The sequence below is a fragment of the Larus michahellis genome, chromosome 5, assembly GCF_964199755.1.
Source record: "Larus michahellis chromosome 5, bLarMic1.1, whole genome shotgun sequence".
NCBI lineage: Eukaryota > Metazoa > Chordata > Aves > Charadriiformes > Laridae > Larus > Larus michahellis.
Window position 1 is genome coordinate 30,276,538 of NC_133900.1, and position 14,950 is coordinate 30,291,487.

Sequence of the window (14,950 nt, forward strand, 5' to 3'; positions counted from 1 at the left end):
GTAAAGGCTGCTTAAATCCTTTAATGAATAATAGAGGCTTTCTCTTGTGTGTGATGAGGACAGCATAATCCTTTCCCCAGAAGGCCTTTCTTTCAAAAGAGTTTCTTTATACATTCCTTCTGTGTCTTGGTATTATGTAAGCTGAGTCCCCTGGCTATAACAAACATTGGTTAGCTGACCTTTTTAAACAACAGTTTAAATAGTTTGGTTTCAGACCAAAGTTTTTTGTAAGGGAAGCAAATGAAATTATCGCTTCAATTCATTTTTCCATAACAATTAAATTATTAAGACACAATATTGGACTGAGAAGTAAAGATACCTGATTCGTTATTAATCATGCAGCATTATGGTAGAATAGTCCCAGTAACACATGCAAGAGTGCTATAACTGTAGGTTTTATATTCTAAGGGCATTTGTAAGACTCTCCGAATCTTTGTCCAATCACCTTTTCACAACTTGAAGACCAAACCCAAGCTCTTCAGGAAGAGAACCGATAGACTTCTGAGACCCTGGTAAAGTAAAACACTGGGATCTTTCACCAGAGTGGCTACTTAAAATTATTAACTGCTTTTTTGCTTTAGGATTAAGTGACAGCTATGCCAAAAGGGACCTGGGATTCTTAGAGGACAAGGAGGACATGAGGCAAGTGTGGCCATGCACTGACATACTGGAGCAAAACCAGGAGAGGGCCACCGGCATCATCAGAGGACTGGAGCACATAAAGCACAAGAGGAGGGTGAGAGAGCTGGCTTTGTTCAGCCTTTGAAAAGGCTAAAGGGGGACCTTGTGCCTGTCCACAGCTGTCTAATGGGAGGGTTTAGAAAAGACCAAGACAAACACTTCTTAGAGGTACGTAGCAAGAAATAAGAGGCAACAGACACAAGTGGCAACAAATGAAATTTTTAGTTCTTAGAAAAAACATATTCACAGCAAGAGTGGTCAAATATTAGAAAAAGTTGCCCGGAGAGGAGGTGAAATGTCTGTCCTTGGGGGTGTTCAAAACTCAATTGGACAAGGTCCTGAATAACCTGCTTTGAGCAGGGTGTTGGATTAGGTAAACTCCAGAGGTCCCTTCTAACTTTAATTATTCTATGAATCTTGGGGGAGAAAAGGGATGAACAAAAGGGTTTATTTAGAAAAAAAAAATTAAAAAAAATCTTATTGCTCTGATGACAATTGCTTGTTGCGATGTTAAAACTGACCCATGGAAGAAAATCTGGACACTTTGCGGGACATGCTTTGGAATAGAAATACTTGCTTTTGTTTGTTCTAGCAAAGCTAGATTTATGACTCCCCTCCCCGTTTTACAAGACAACAAAATTATTTATCTTTGTATTGTATCACCTTCCTCAGCTGTAGAAGAACATCTGTTCCATGGGAGTTGCCATCTTTTTATTAAACTATATGTTCAGGTTGCAAAAAAAGGGGGAAAAAAAAAAAAAAGAAAAGGTAAACTTCAGGAAAAACTAAGGAAAAATACTGTCTTCTCAATTGTTTTCTCACTGTAGTCTTTCTCTCATGTTAGGAAGAAAGTTATTCTTGGTAAGTATAGGAAGAGGCTTTGAGGCCAAAGATTGCTCAGTATTAGCACGCCTTAGACCTTCTATGATTTCCATAAAATGGACTTAAGTGCTTTTAAGCTCAAGGCTAGGTTTTAGTGCAATAAAAAAAAAAAGAGCTATTAACTTTTTGAGTAAAGGAAATTAAAAGTGATTGATAGGGAGAGGTATCACAGGTTTGAAGATTTCCCCTGCTCCCACTCACACCCAGTTCTCCTGCCTGCTCTATTTTTGCAGGGTCAACCTTACCATTGTCAATTCAGTGGCTCTGTCCCCTGTATGAAGCTTCCTGCTGCAACTCTTTGGGCTGCTGCACCTTGTAATCCCTCTGGCCTTCTTCCATCAATCTTGCTTTGTGTCTGCCAAGCACAGTCTTTTACACCCCTAAGTTGTCCACCTAATTTATTAGAAGAGCAATGAAGTGTAAAAAAAACCCCAACAATGAAAACTAAAAACCAAAACAAAACCCAAAACATCTTGTCTGTCACAGCAGGTTTAGGCATAAATCCAGTTTCTCTTGGTATGAGCTTTTTCTGTAAAGAAAGACTTGCAAGAGGGCACTGTACAGTTGTCATGAAAATGGAAAATGGACATTAAACTAGCATCTTGATTTGTGGGCAGAAGAAAGAGCCTGAATTTGAGGAGGATTTACTTTGGCTGTTGGACAGCTGAATTTCTGCACCTGTAAGTCAAAATTAGTGCATATTTTGCTATTTGTTTTCCACTACAAACTCATTGTATTCGGGAAGGGAAAGAACAGAAGTAATTCCTTTCACCTCTGTTCTTATTTTTACAGGAAAGGGAACATCAAATATATTTTGTACAAGAGCCGAACTGTTGAACAACTGTATGCACAATGTTTTATTATTTCATTTTTCTCTTGGCCTTTTTTATGATTCTATTGTTTCCAGATGTGTCTATTCCAAGTAAATATCTACCAACTTTCCTTGGAGCAGTCAGAAACCACTAATGAGCTGTTACATAGCAGCTGTGTCAGACTACTACCTGTTTTCAACCAAATTCTCGGCTCTTTTTGTTGCATTGCTTAAGAGCTAAAGCAGCGCTGGATATTTTTGATTTTAGATGAACTCAAGGGTGGCTAAAGCTCTCAACATCATGTCCTATCAGCTTTATGAAGATATCCAAGCTGGACCTTTACTAATGTGTCTTCAAAATTTCAATTATGGACACATTTGTTGGACAGAACAGCCAAAGGCTTAGATCTTGTCCCAGTTCATAGAATCATAGAATGGTCTGGGTTGGAAGGAACCTTAAAGATCATGTAGTTCCAACTCCCCTGCCATGGGCAGGGACACTTCCCACTAGACCAGGTTGCTCAAAGCCTCATCCAGCCTGGCCTTGAACACTTCCAGAGATGGGGCATCCACAACTTCCCTGGGCAACCTCTTCCTGTGCCTCACCACCCTCAGAGTGAAAATTTTCTTCCCAATATCTAATCTAAATCTACCCTCTTCCAGTTTGAAGCCATTACCCCTCATCCTACCACTACATGCCCTTGAAAAAAGCCCCTCTCCAGCTTGCTTGTAGGCCCCCTTCAGGTACTCAAAGGCTGCTATAAGGTCTCCCTGGAGCCTTCTCTTCTCCAGGCTGAACAACCCCAACTCTCTCAGCCTGTCTTCATAGGAGAGGTGCTCCAGCCCTCTGATCATCTTCGTGGCCCTCCTCTGGACCCACTCCAACAGGTCCACACCCTTCTTGTGCTGAGGACTCCAGAGCTCGATGCAGTACCCCACGTGGGTTCTCACCAGAGTGGAGTAGAAGGGGAGAATCGCCTCCCTTGACCTGCTGCCGATGCTTCTTTTGATGCAGTCCAGGATACAATTGGCTTTTTGGGCTGCAAGCGCACATTGCTGGCTCATGTTGAGCTTCTCATCAGCCAACACCCTCAAGTCCTTTTCCTCAGGGCTGCTCTCAGTCCATTCATGTTATAGAACAATAGGCAAAATCAGAAAGATCACATCCTAGGATGACTCTGCTGGGTTAGAATGTGTTTTTCTTTTCCACTTATTTCTGTTGCTTTGAATGTCATAATTGGGCTCCTTGTTGGGCTGACTTTGACTAACTGCTGTCATGCATATGCTCTTTTCCCTGCCACTTTCTTCTTCTCGTCCCACAGACGTCTGAACAAGTTGCATGCCAGAAGCTTGTTGGGAGCTGGAAAGAGCATGAAAGTGTCCTTCCTGGCTTTCTTTCAATATCTTTGCCAAATCCTGATGTTGGGTGGAACCCGGAAAATATTCACATAGAAAAACAATTAAGAAAATACCATGAACATATTAATTTGGATTTTGATGTGAATTTATCTGACTCAATTGAACAATATTTATTTCAAAGACTTGGAAACACTTTTTTTTGTTTAGTTATCAATGAAAATGTACTACTAACTCTTTTTTGTAGGTACCAAGTGAGCTGGATGCAGAGTAAAAACTGTAATTCCTTAAATTCTGAAGGACAAAATTGGTTTCAGATCAATGAAATTCATCCTGTGTTGTAAATATTGTCCATTTTTATTTCTTATAGTAAGGATTATATAGTATAATAAACTATATAACAATATTTATTCTGTAACAGTTTATGGTTCAATAAATGCCTCGTATGCATATTTACGTAGGTGAATTTATAAGTTCCAAAGGAAGTCAAACAACTTTGACTACTTAGACTAAGATTGATCAGAATGGATGAATAATGCATCTGGATACTTTGGAGACTGTATAAGCAGAGCCTCTATACCTTAAAATAGGTTTAGAATTAGTGATTGTAGGGCTTGACCTTTTTCGGGTGTTATTCATCTGCCTTTGTCTCTTTGACACATATTCCCTCCAGCTCTAGCTCCTCAGCCATTAATTTTCTTAACTTCAAGTATGCGGTGTTTGCCTTACAAAAAGCACCTCCCACCAGTTGTCTCACCTTTTAGGTAAATGACAATGTTGAGCAGCAGTAGTGCTTTTGATACCCTTATTCTATTTTGATCATGGTGACTGTAATTCTCTTTTAGCTGGAGAACTGAAGATTGAATTTTGCTTAAGGCAGCATCTCTTGAAAAAGGAGCAGCATGACTGAGTAACACTTCAGTCATGGGGTAAGAACGTAATAAAAATGTCAATAGATAATCAGATGTAACACTTATTGCAGTAGTGCTACATACAGTTGTATGTACCTTTTCAAAATTTTCTGGTTTTGTTATGAAAAGCATAGATTTGCATCACAGTGCAGGGACATTCGTATTACCCAGATTCCAACCTCTAAATGTGACTGAGTGAACTAGAAACATTATGTCTTCAGGAATGGGAACATAAGATTCCATATTCCTCCTGTTTTTCCAGAAAAGAGGGAAAACTTTCTAGAAAAGGTATACCTGCTTGTTGATTTTTTCAGACAACTAACTATGTTATAGAAGCATGAAGTCCATGTGTAATCTCATCCCTTCCTCTGTTTTAGCATATATCTGGTGATTAATCTATTTTCTTTTACTTTAATGACCTGATTCTTTACTGCATTGTTTGACTAAATATAGTCAAGTTGGGCATAAACTTTGCTCTGTGCCAGATACCCAGTTAGGCTTACGCTGAAATATTTACAGAGCTTGAGCCTTAAAAAAAAAAAAAAAAAGCCAGGGGGGACAGGGTCAAACTTGTGACCATCTTAAAACTTAGAGAAACGTTCTGTGAATTTGCAAAATAATTTTACTCTTCATTTGGCTGTTGCATCCTTATTTTGAGTATTCTGATACGTCATGTCTGTTACCTTTCTGCTTGAATTTTAGCTGAGTGAGCCACAGTGTAAATTGTGTAATGAATCAAAACCACCTGTTCAGCATTTGGCGTCTTCAAAGGAAGGCAAAACTAAATTCATGTGACATATGAAGACTGAGAATATAGCACGTCAGCTATCAGTTATTCTGGCATTAAGTAAGGAACCAATGAGAACAGGTTGGGAACGCTGTTGCAGACAATTTTAACCACCATTTTACTGAGAGGAAATAGCGGAGACTGAAAGCATGCTGCTGGTGGAGAAGGATTTAAATGTAGAAGTTATGCTGATAAACTTTTCAATATAGCCTAAAGGCAAGAAAGCTAAGGACAAAGGAGAAGTGAAAAAAGTAAATAATTTCCTGAGCAGTGAGGTACAGGTTGATGTCAACAAGTTTTTCAGGTCAGTGCTATTAAAGAATTTCAAATGACGTTATTAAGCTTATCTGGCAAAAAGTGTCACTTATTTCATAGTGAGTCCCAGGCGGAAGGGATCAAACCCTTTGCTTTTGCATTTTGCTAGGAAACTTATTCATCCCAAATCCCTTCAAGTCAATGGAAAGATTATTTTTTTTATTAGCAGCAAGACACTGTCATCATCAATTGCATTGAGTGCCCTGTTACTTTGCAGTGATATGGAGCATTATTACATGAATAAAAGGATAGAATTTAATAAGTAAGATATAGTTCATGAAGTTATTGTCCAAGTTATAGTTACAGGAGATTTTGTTCAACTGGCACAAAGTATATTGATAAATTAGTAACCTATTTGTTGGACGATGAACATTTAACCCCAGTGAATAGTTTGCATCAAGTGCTTGAATAGTTTGGTTTTTTTTGCGTAATGTCTGTGAATGTCTTGTGTATTCACCAGAATCAGTCCTTCTACAGTGGTTTATTTGTTTGATGTGGGTTAGTCATTGATAACAAGAATTTGTTATTTGTGGCATAGGAAATAAGAGATCTGGAACTGACTTGCTGTAGCTTCTAATGCCTGAAACCTTCCCACCCACCCCACTAAGCTCCCTCCCCTCAGCCAACCAAAAGCCGCAGAAGAGCCCCAAACCTTTTGACTGCGATTGCAACTGCTTCAAGGGAGAAGTGCATCTATGTCCTAGCACTCCTGTTTCAGTCTTGTTTCAGTGTTCTGGGTACACTGTATTCATTCTAAACACAGTAAATTCAGCCCCAAAAAGAAGGGCTTTCTTATGATTAAGAGCTAGGCTGGATCTTTAAAGAAATCTTGGCTTCATTACCTCTTTCCCATGTGGCCTGGAAAAAGGCACTGTGTCCAGATGTTCAGAGGTGCCTAGCTGAGTAGGATGCAGCTGGCCCACTGGACGGAGAGCTCATGCTGCTCTGTCCTACCACAGCTATTGCTTCTGCCTTGTTGGTGAATCCACCCCTCCTTAGGCATCTATCTTCTACTGGTTTCATTGTTCCTAGCCTTGCATTATCTGTCTGTTGATCCTCTGTCTAGAAGGAATCTTTTTCTCTCAATTTAAATGCTAAGTTTTCTGTGTAAGTGCAACCCCACTTTCCTGTAGCTGCTAGTGAATGCTGTAATACAAATAACCATCACTTAATGTGGTTGAATTAAAAGATACATCTGGCAAAGTTGATGCAGGAAAGAAATGACTATACTATTCCTGCCTCCTCAATGATAATTTTTAACTCTTCTAGACTTTATTTCATTAAATATACAGTATTATCAAGTGTGAACTAGTGTTGAATAGTATATCAGTACCACAGTAGTATTGTGGCTTTAATGTAGTAGCTGTGTAACAATACAGTTACATACAACAGTTCCTTACAACAATACAGTACTTAAAACACATTTTGCTTTCTAGAGCTTGGTTTGGCCCTAGTGTGCCCCTGCTCATCTATATGCCCATGCCTAAACCCTGCCAAAACTATGTGTGTTGATACTTTACACACTTCTTTCTACGTCTACAGTTGGCATTGCTCCTGTCTCTTTGGCAAGGACTTGGAGCAGAGCTATTGCATTGGTGTGGTCAATGCATTTCTGATGGTGGGAGTTGTGTTGATGTAGGGTGTTGCATATGCCTAAGGGATACAGGCTCAGCTCTTCCTGCCATCTTGAACTGCAACTTTCAGAGGGAGTGAAGTTCCTTAGGGACAGTTTTTGGGAACAGGCATGGGGCTAGGCAGTACAGAGAAAAAGAGTTTCTTAATACACCTAAAGCACTACTGATACGGCCTTAGAAAGGTTTAAGAAGGATGGAAAACTGTGGTATTGGTGTCAAAACAAGATTTCAGTGCTGTATTGCCTATCTTCAAAAATGCATTTTGAATTTATTGGAGGTTTTCCATGGACATTAGTTGGCTGTTGGTTTATCAGCATCAATATAAATTTAATTAACAGTACTGTTAATTCCTATAGTCAGCAATGCTGCTGTTGTTTTTTAGAAACTTCAAGTTCCTTTCTGAATATATTCCCCACCTAATTTCCTATCTTGTTGTTATATCTGGTGGGCATTATAAGCCAATGGCATGTAAAATTACATTATTAGATCAAACCCTTTGTTAGAGTATGGTTGCGTGTATCAGGTATTACTTTGGTATTGCTTGTATCTTGCTTCCTAATACATGCATTTATTCAGAGGATCTCATGAAAAACATTGACCTATAATCACTGTACCTAAATGCAGACCATTTTCAAACCTACACAGGGGTCGTCACTGGCTCATGTTGGAATATGGTGCTACTGGGGCTACATTTGCCCTTGTTTAACCAAAGAAAAATAATAAACAGCATTATGCGAATTCATAGAGATCTTCAACAGTGTTGCTGTGTAACAATACAATGCAGATGACCAGAGCAAAACTAAAACCATGCCACACAAACATATTAATAGTAGTAAACAGTTCTTAGTATCCTTCTTTAGTATTCCTTAACAGTAGAAGAAAATGAGCAGGAAATAGTGGAAAAGACATGATTAGCTGATTATACGTATCAAACAATTGAAGGTCAGAAGAGATCCCAGATACTTTTTTTTCCAATTTGTTAGCCTAGTAATCACTCATTTATAGTATTAATAAAGAACATGAAAAGCAGATATCATTTAAAAATCATGAAGTTCATCAGGTATTAAAAAACTGTTCATAAAGTTGACTATCTGCAGCCCCAGAAAGCCGTAATATCGTGTTGTCAGTGTTTGAGACAAGGTAGATAATGCCCACTGTTTTTTAACTTGACAGGGATCTGAAGACCAGTAATAAACCCAGTCCTGAACTGCTTTCTCAGGCATAACTCCCACTCAAGTTTCTCTGAGTGAAGAACAGAGGCTGTGGCATCGTTTGTGATTAAACTCCACATTAAAAATCTCTTCCCCTAGTCTTTGATGTTGACTTCAGAGTTGGTTCTAACAGATTTTCCTTTTAATAATTTGCCTGCAACAGCATGGCAGCTTCTGTTGGGTAATTCTTAGTATTCGTGAAACATAATAGCAGTGGATGGACTTCATTGAAGTGTTTTGAATCATTGGCGATTCAGAAAGTAAACGTGGTTTTTTTTTTCATTCACTCCAGATCCAAACTGTTGGAGTAAACAGTGCTTTTTATTGGAGTGGACTTTGCATAAAGACACTCCACTATCCAACAGTGCACCAAAATTGTATGTTTAAAAAAATTCAATGTCAGTGGTTTGAGTTTTAAAAATATTGTAAAAATTATCTGTGTCCAAAAAAAATGTGCTCAGCTGTAGCACAAGAACAATTTGCCAAACAATCAGCTGAAGCAGGAGGTTCCAATTTTGCAGAGCTTTAGGGGCTCCTGGCAGAGAGGAAAGCTGTGTTATATACATGCTGACAAGTACAAGATAAGCAAGCTTTCCACTCACTGCAATCTTGTTGGTTTAATTACCCTCCAGTGCCCATTTGTGGTAGCCGCTTGGGATGTCAGTACCGAGGAAACAAGTTTAAGTCAGATTCTGCTAGTTATCAGGTAATTGCAGATTTTGGCAGAAAAAATAGGGCCTGGCTTAAAAGGGGTGAAAACTACCACAGCAGTAAAACTCAACGGAAATATCTTTCTTTAAATCAGTTTCGAAACCTATGATCAGCGAAATTCCAAAACCAAAGTACCTCTTCGCAAAGTGAGTCAAAGCTACTTAAGCATTAAACAATACTCTGTCATTTGCATAATAGACAACTAGCAGCAAAGCTTCTCGCTATCTGTTTTAATATACATAAAGATACTGGGAGGGATCTATAGTATGGGTTGAAATATGCAATTTTTGGTTAAAATATCGTAATTTCTGCTTGATATCATGTGGAATTGAGGCAGATTCTCTAACATTTTGAAGATTTTTTTTTTTTTTTGTTGCTGTTCCAATGATGAAGTCATATGAGGAAATGCTACCCGTCTGGTAAAATAGTTATAATTTCCTTTACTGGATATGAAATAGTTGATCTTATTACACAACTAAAAAACAACGCAATTGCTTTGTGATATGCTAATACTGTAGAGGTTTGCCCTTGAGGGTGACATTCTGTTTACATTAATAATACATTACTGTTTTGTCTCTGACTTTAAAAATTACTTCTGATATTTATTTCCACTCAAGTTTCCAAGTTTTATTGTCAATATTTGAAAGATCTTTTAATCATACCCTACTTTTAATATTTAGCACTCTGAATTTTTCAATATAAATTAGTCCCAAGTTATTTGTAATTCTCATGTTTGAATTTCTTTCCCATTTAATTGTATTTTTCTAGTAGTGTAACTTTAAAGAGCACAGTATAAGAGCTCATTGTTAACAGCTGTGAATTTATGCATAATTATAGCAGAGGACCAGCTCTTTCGTCCATGACATGATATAACCTTAAGCCATGCTTTCCTGATTTCCTGTCAGAGAAGGAAGTCTTTGGGGACTGGACTCAGGCTGTTTGTTTGGTCTTTTTGTGTTTTTTTTTTTTCTTTTGTTTGTTTTTTCTTTTTACACAATTCCTAATACAGTAGGGTCATGTTCTCAGAAGGTCTTCCAGGCACTGTTGCAATATAGATACATGACACTAAGTCTCTTTGACAATACATTCTTCTTCTAGTTGACTACTGGTGTTATCAAATTTATTTTTTCTCCAACTATACCGTGTTAGCTTCCATCCCCATCCCCCCTTCCATATTTATTTCATCATTTACAACCCTGCTAGGTCTTCTGTAAATTATTTCTCTGTTGTTAATGAAGTTCAGAATATGTCCCAGATCAATATAATATTTAATTTTTTTCTCTGTTGTTGTTAGCAAGTTCAAAGAGAAATAGATTATTAAATATAAAATTGAGACACAAAACATTCTTATCCACAGTGATACTTTATGTGGTTGTGTGTTATATTTTTCTTCTGCTTCCTTGAAAACTTCTGATTACAGTCATAGAGACTTGCTTAAGATGTCATTTAGGTTGGTGGTTATGTGCCTGAGAGTAACCTTACTCTCTAAATATGGAAGAAGCTACATCAAATCCATGCCTGTGAAGTCTGTACCATGCAAGTTGTACAGGACAAAATTTTTCTTGGCATGGTCACAGAGCAAATTACTTCTGTTACTCAACAGGATCAGTGAGTCTTCATTGTTTACTGTAAACTATAATTTAACATACTATGAAGATACTGCCTGTGAAGTCTCTGAAGTTGAGAAATGTTAGCGGCTGAAAGCGTACTCTGGAACAGTGTCCCCAGCTGCTTGCTATCTTCTGCTTACTGTTCCATCGTCATGTGTCTGGGCACTTTTGGAGAAAGGGCGCAAGACTCAATGGATGGTTGATGCAGCCCCATATGGCTGCTGCTCTTACATTCTATCAGTGTCGTAAATTTTCCACATCTGCATATCTGCAAAGGAGGGAGAGGAGGAGCTTAAGAGATAGTATAGGCAAGTTTTCCAAGAATACACTTTTCTTAGCTTGCATCGAAGTTTATGTGAAACAAAGGGATCAAAGCAAGAAAGAAAATAGAAAGGAGGATATAGAAGCTCCCATAATGAAAGAAAAGTGAAACTCGGATCTTAGTGAACTGAGAGAAGGAGAGTGAGACTATAACTTTCCCAGAGTTCTGAAAAAGCTTATATTAAAACATTAGGTATAATATCAAGTATTTTTAGTATGTCTGTCTAGTCAGCTTGTCCCTCAAGAGTATCTCAGATAGTATGCATATTTAAGGCAAGGCAGAAAGGAAATTTGGGATGATTATAAGCTTCATTGCAATATTATTCAGGACTTTGGAACAAATTTCAAATGAAAGGATAATTTGAAGGTAAGTCGAGTATGGAATTAAGTACAAAAGAGGATTAGTAAATGGAGGTCACAGCCAACTAACCTGATAGTGTCTTTTTGAAATTATATTAACTAACAATGCTACACACTCAGATTGCAATAATGATCTTCCTGAAGTCAAATACTGAAATTAAGTAGACACCAGACTGTGTTGGATCAGCTCCAGAGCTTGTTTGACAATGATCATGCAGTTCTTTCTGTTTGTCATTAGCAAAAGTAAAGTTGTCAGGACAGTTTGCTCTTTTGCTGCTGTTGGTTTCATTGGCTTTCCAGTGTTATGCTAATAAAATCTTTTGTCAGCAGATGTAAATGAGACCTCTTTTGGCAACAGCAGAACTTTTTAACAAAACTTTTTTTTTTTTCTTCATGCAGAGTTACATTTTAAGTGCTGAATGGAAACCACATGAAGAAGGCAGATATAAATGTTCCTAATGCAAATCTGCAATGCTGTTTTTGCTGGCTTTTTTTCCCCCACTGCTTTCATGTCCAGCCAGGTATGTCCTATTAATGTAAGACTCTAACCTTCTACAGATTCCTAGAAAACTCAGATGGGGTCTGAAGAATAAAAAGTTTGATATTGTAGTTTGACTAAGGTCAGTTGGAAAGAAAATGCAAATAAATCTAAACAAAATACAGGATCTTCCTGCACTAAGGATCAAAACTTAATTGCTTACGTCCTTATTAAATGCCCTGAGACAAGTTTAGATTATCTTTCATGTTAAGTAAACAAAAAAAAGTTTCCTCCTTTATATGAACAATGACATCTATTTTATTTTGTCCCTAAAGGCACAGCATTACTGATATTTGAGACTGAAATTCTATTGAATAGGAGGAAATTATGACTGGGTTTGGTTACAACTATTTAGCTGTCACAGGCTGCCAGGGATTCTCCATTAGTTGGAGTAGTAAAGGCTTGTGCTTTGAAGAAGAAAGTCTTATGTACTATTACCATTTCATTATGAAGTTCTTAGTCGTAACTCATGTATTACAATAAATAAGTTTACCAACATGGGTTCAGTATAACATGTAGAAACTGTCATAAAAGGCCTGTTCTGCAAATGGAGGCATGGTGAAAGAATAATAATTCTTCTTAAATGTCAGTAGCTGAGCTGACGAAAATAAAGATATATAAAAGGAAGAGCTGGACTACAGTCACTCCTACCCCCTTCTCTTTATCCAGGCAGGCAAAAAAAAGCATCCATCGTATCTCCCTTTCATTTGATTATCTTTGTAATTTGTGCTACATACTGAAAGCACTCAGTGTATTCTTTGGAAGACCACCAGAATTATACGAATGTATTTTTGTTCACAGAGTATGAAATTAAAAGGTGACAAGCTCAAAAGAGAACATCAGAGAAGCCGAAAAGTGGCAAGTATTGCCACTAATCCTTTTTGAATGCACTGACATAATGGCATATCCTAACACAAGTTAGGCCATAGGTTGGAAAAAAATTATGCCAAACAGGGCATGTGATCTGCAACCCACTAACTTTTTCTATTTTATGTTGGAAAATCTGTCCACTCTAGAGACTAAAAATTAATGTAGAAAATAGAAATGTCTTTGTTAAACTCTAGACAATTTATCATTGCTTAATTAGGATGTTCTTTAGTTGGCACATCTCTAATCAGAAATGGGACCTCCATTCTTATTTCCTTTGCTCTCTTGATGTCAGAAATCAGACCTTTTAGGAAAAAGTAAAATTTAAAAGCAAATCCTGCAGTAGGAGAAGCCTTTTGTGTTCTTTAAGATTCTGACATTTTAAGTACCTATAGGAAATGCTTTTCATTAGATGAAGAATAAAAGAAGCAAATGTTATTCTGCATGCCCATGTTTGGCATTTGATGATAAGCAGCCAAAAAGTCAATGTGACCCATATGTCCGAACAATATGCTGCTGGGCATATTTTCTCTAATGCACTGCAAACGAGATCATGCATTGTATAATTAGCATATGCATTCTGTCATATTTGCCTTTGTAGAAAATTATAAAAGAATATTTTGCAGAGTAATGTAATCATTTTTTCTTCTTTATTAATCTCTTGCATGGAAGGTGGAGGTAATGTGATTGGTCCCCTTCCTTCAAGCCATTGTCAGCAAGATGGATGAGAAGTGATCATTGTGGATTATTATCTTGTTTCATATTCTAGACTACTTGTGAAAAAGGAAGCAGATGGTGGATAGTAGAAGGGGTGTTCTATGTGTGGCAGTGTCTGTAGTGTGACAAGATACATGAGTTTTCCTCTTTGTTGTTATCTTTGTCATCAGTGTTTCTCAGGAAGATCTCACTTCATAAAAGAGCTTGCCGATACCTGCTTGCAGAAAAAGTTTGAGCCTTCAAACTGCAGGAGAATATGAGGGAATTTCTAGGTGGGTTACTTGACACAAGCATCTTTTATTTCATCTTGATAGCCGTTCCCTTGCAATCCAGCTGTGTTCAACCTGAGGGTGTTGGTCAACAGCTGGCTGAATATGAGCTGGCAGTGTGCCCAGGCGGCCAAGAAGGCCAACAGCATGCTGTCTTATATCAGAAATAGTGTATCCAGCAGGACTAGGGAAGTGATGGTGTCCCTGTACTCAGCACTGGTGAGGCCGTACCTTGAATACTGTGTTCAGTATTGGGCCGCTCACTACAAGAAAGACATCTGAGGTGCTGGAGGGTGTCCAAAGAAGGGCAATGAAGCTGGTGAAGGGTCTAGAGCACAAAGCTTATGAGGAGCGGCTGAGGGAACTGGGGTTGTTCAGCCTGGACAACAGGAGGCTGAGGGGAGACCTCATCGCTCTCTGCAGCTACCTGAAAGGAGGCTGTAGAGAGGTGGGGGTCGGTCTCTTCTCACAAGTAACAAGCAATAGGACAAGAGGAGATGGCTTCAAGTTGCGCCAGGGGAGGTTTAGACTGGATATTAGGAAAAACTTCTTCACCAAAAGGGTTGTCAAGCATTGGATCAGGCTTCCCAGGGAAGTGGTTGAGTCACCGTTCCTGGAGGTATTTAAAAGATGTAGACATGGCTCTTAGGAGCATGGTTTAGTAGTGGACTTGGTAGTGTTAGGTTTACGGTTGGACTAAATGATCTTATGGGTCTTTTCCAAACTAAATGATTCTATGATCAGATATAGGCATCTGTTTAAGAGGCTTTATTTTATTTTAATTTAATTTTACTCAGTGGATTTGAAAATTGAACCTTTTAATTAGGTGCCTTAACATGGATTTGAACAAACAGCTTTTTTCATTCCAGATCAAAGTTTGATGGGCATTGTTGAACTTTGACTTCTGGCACTTTGTGTTATTTCACAAATATATGTAGATGTGTGCCTATACATCTGTGTATACAAGCT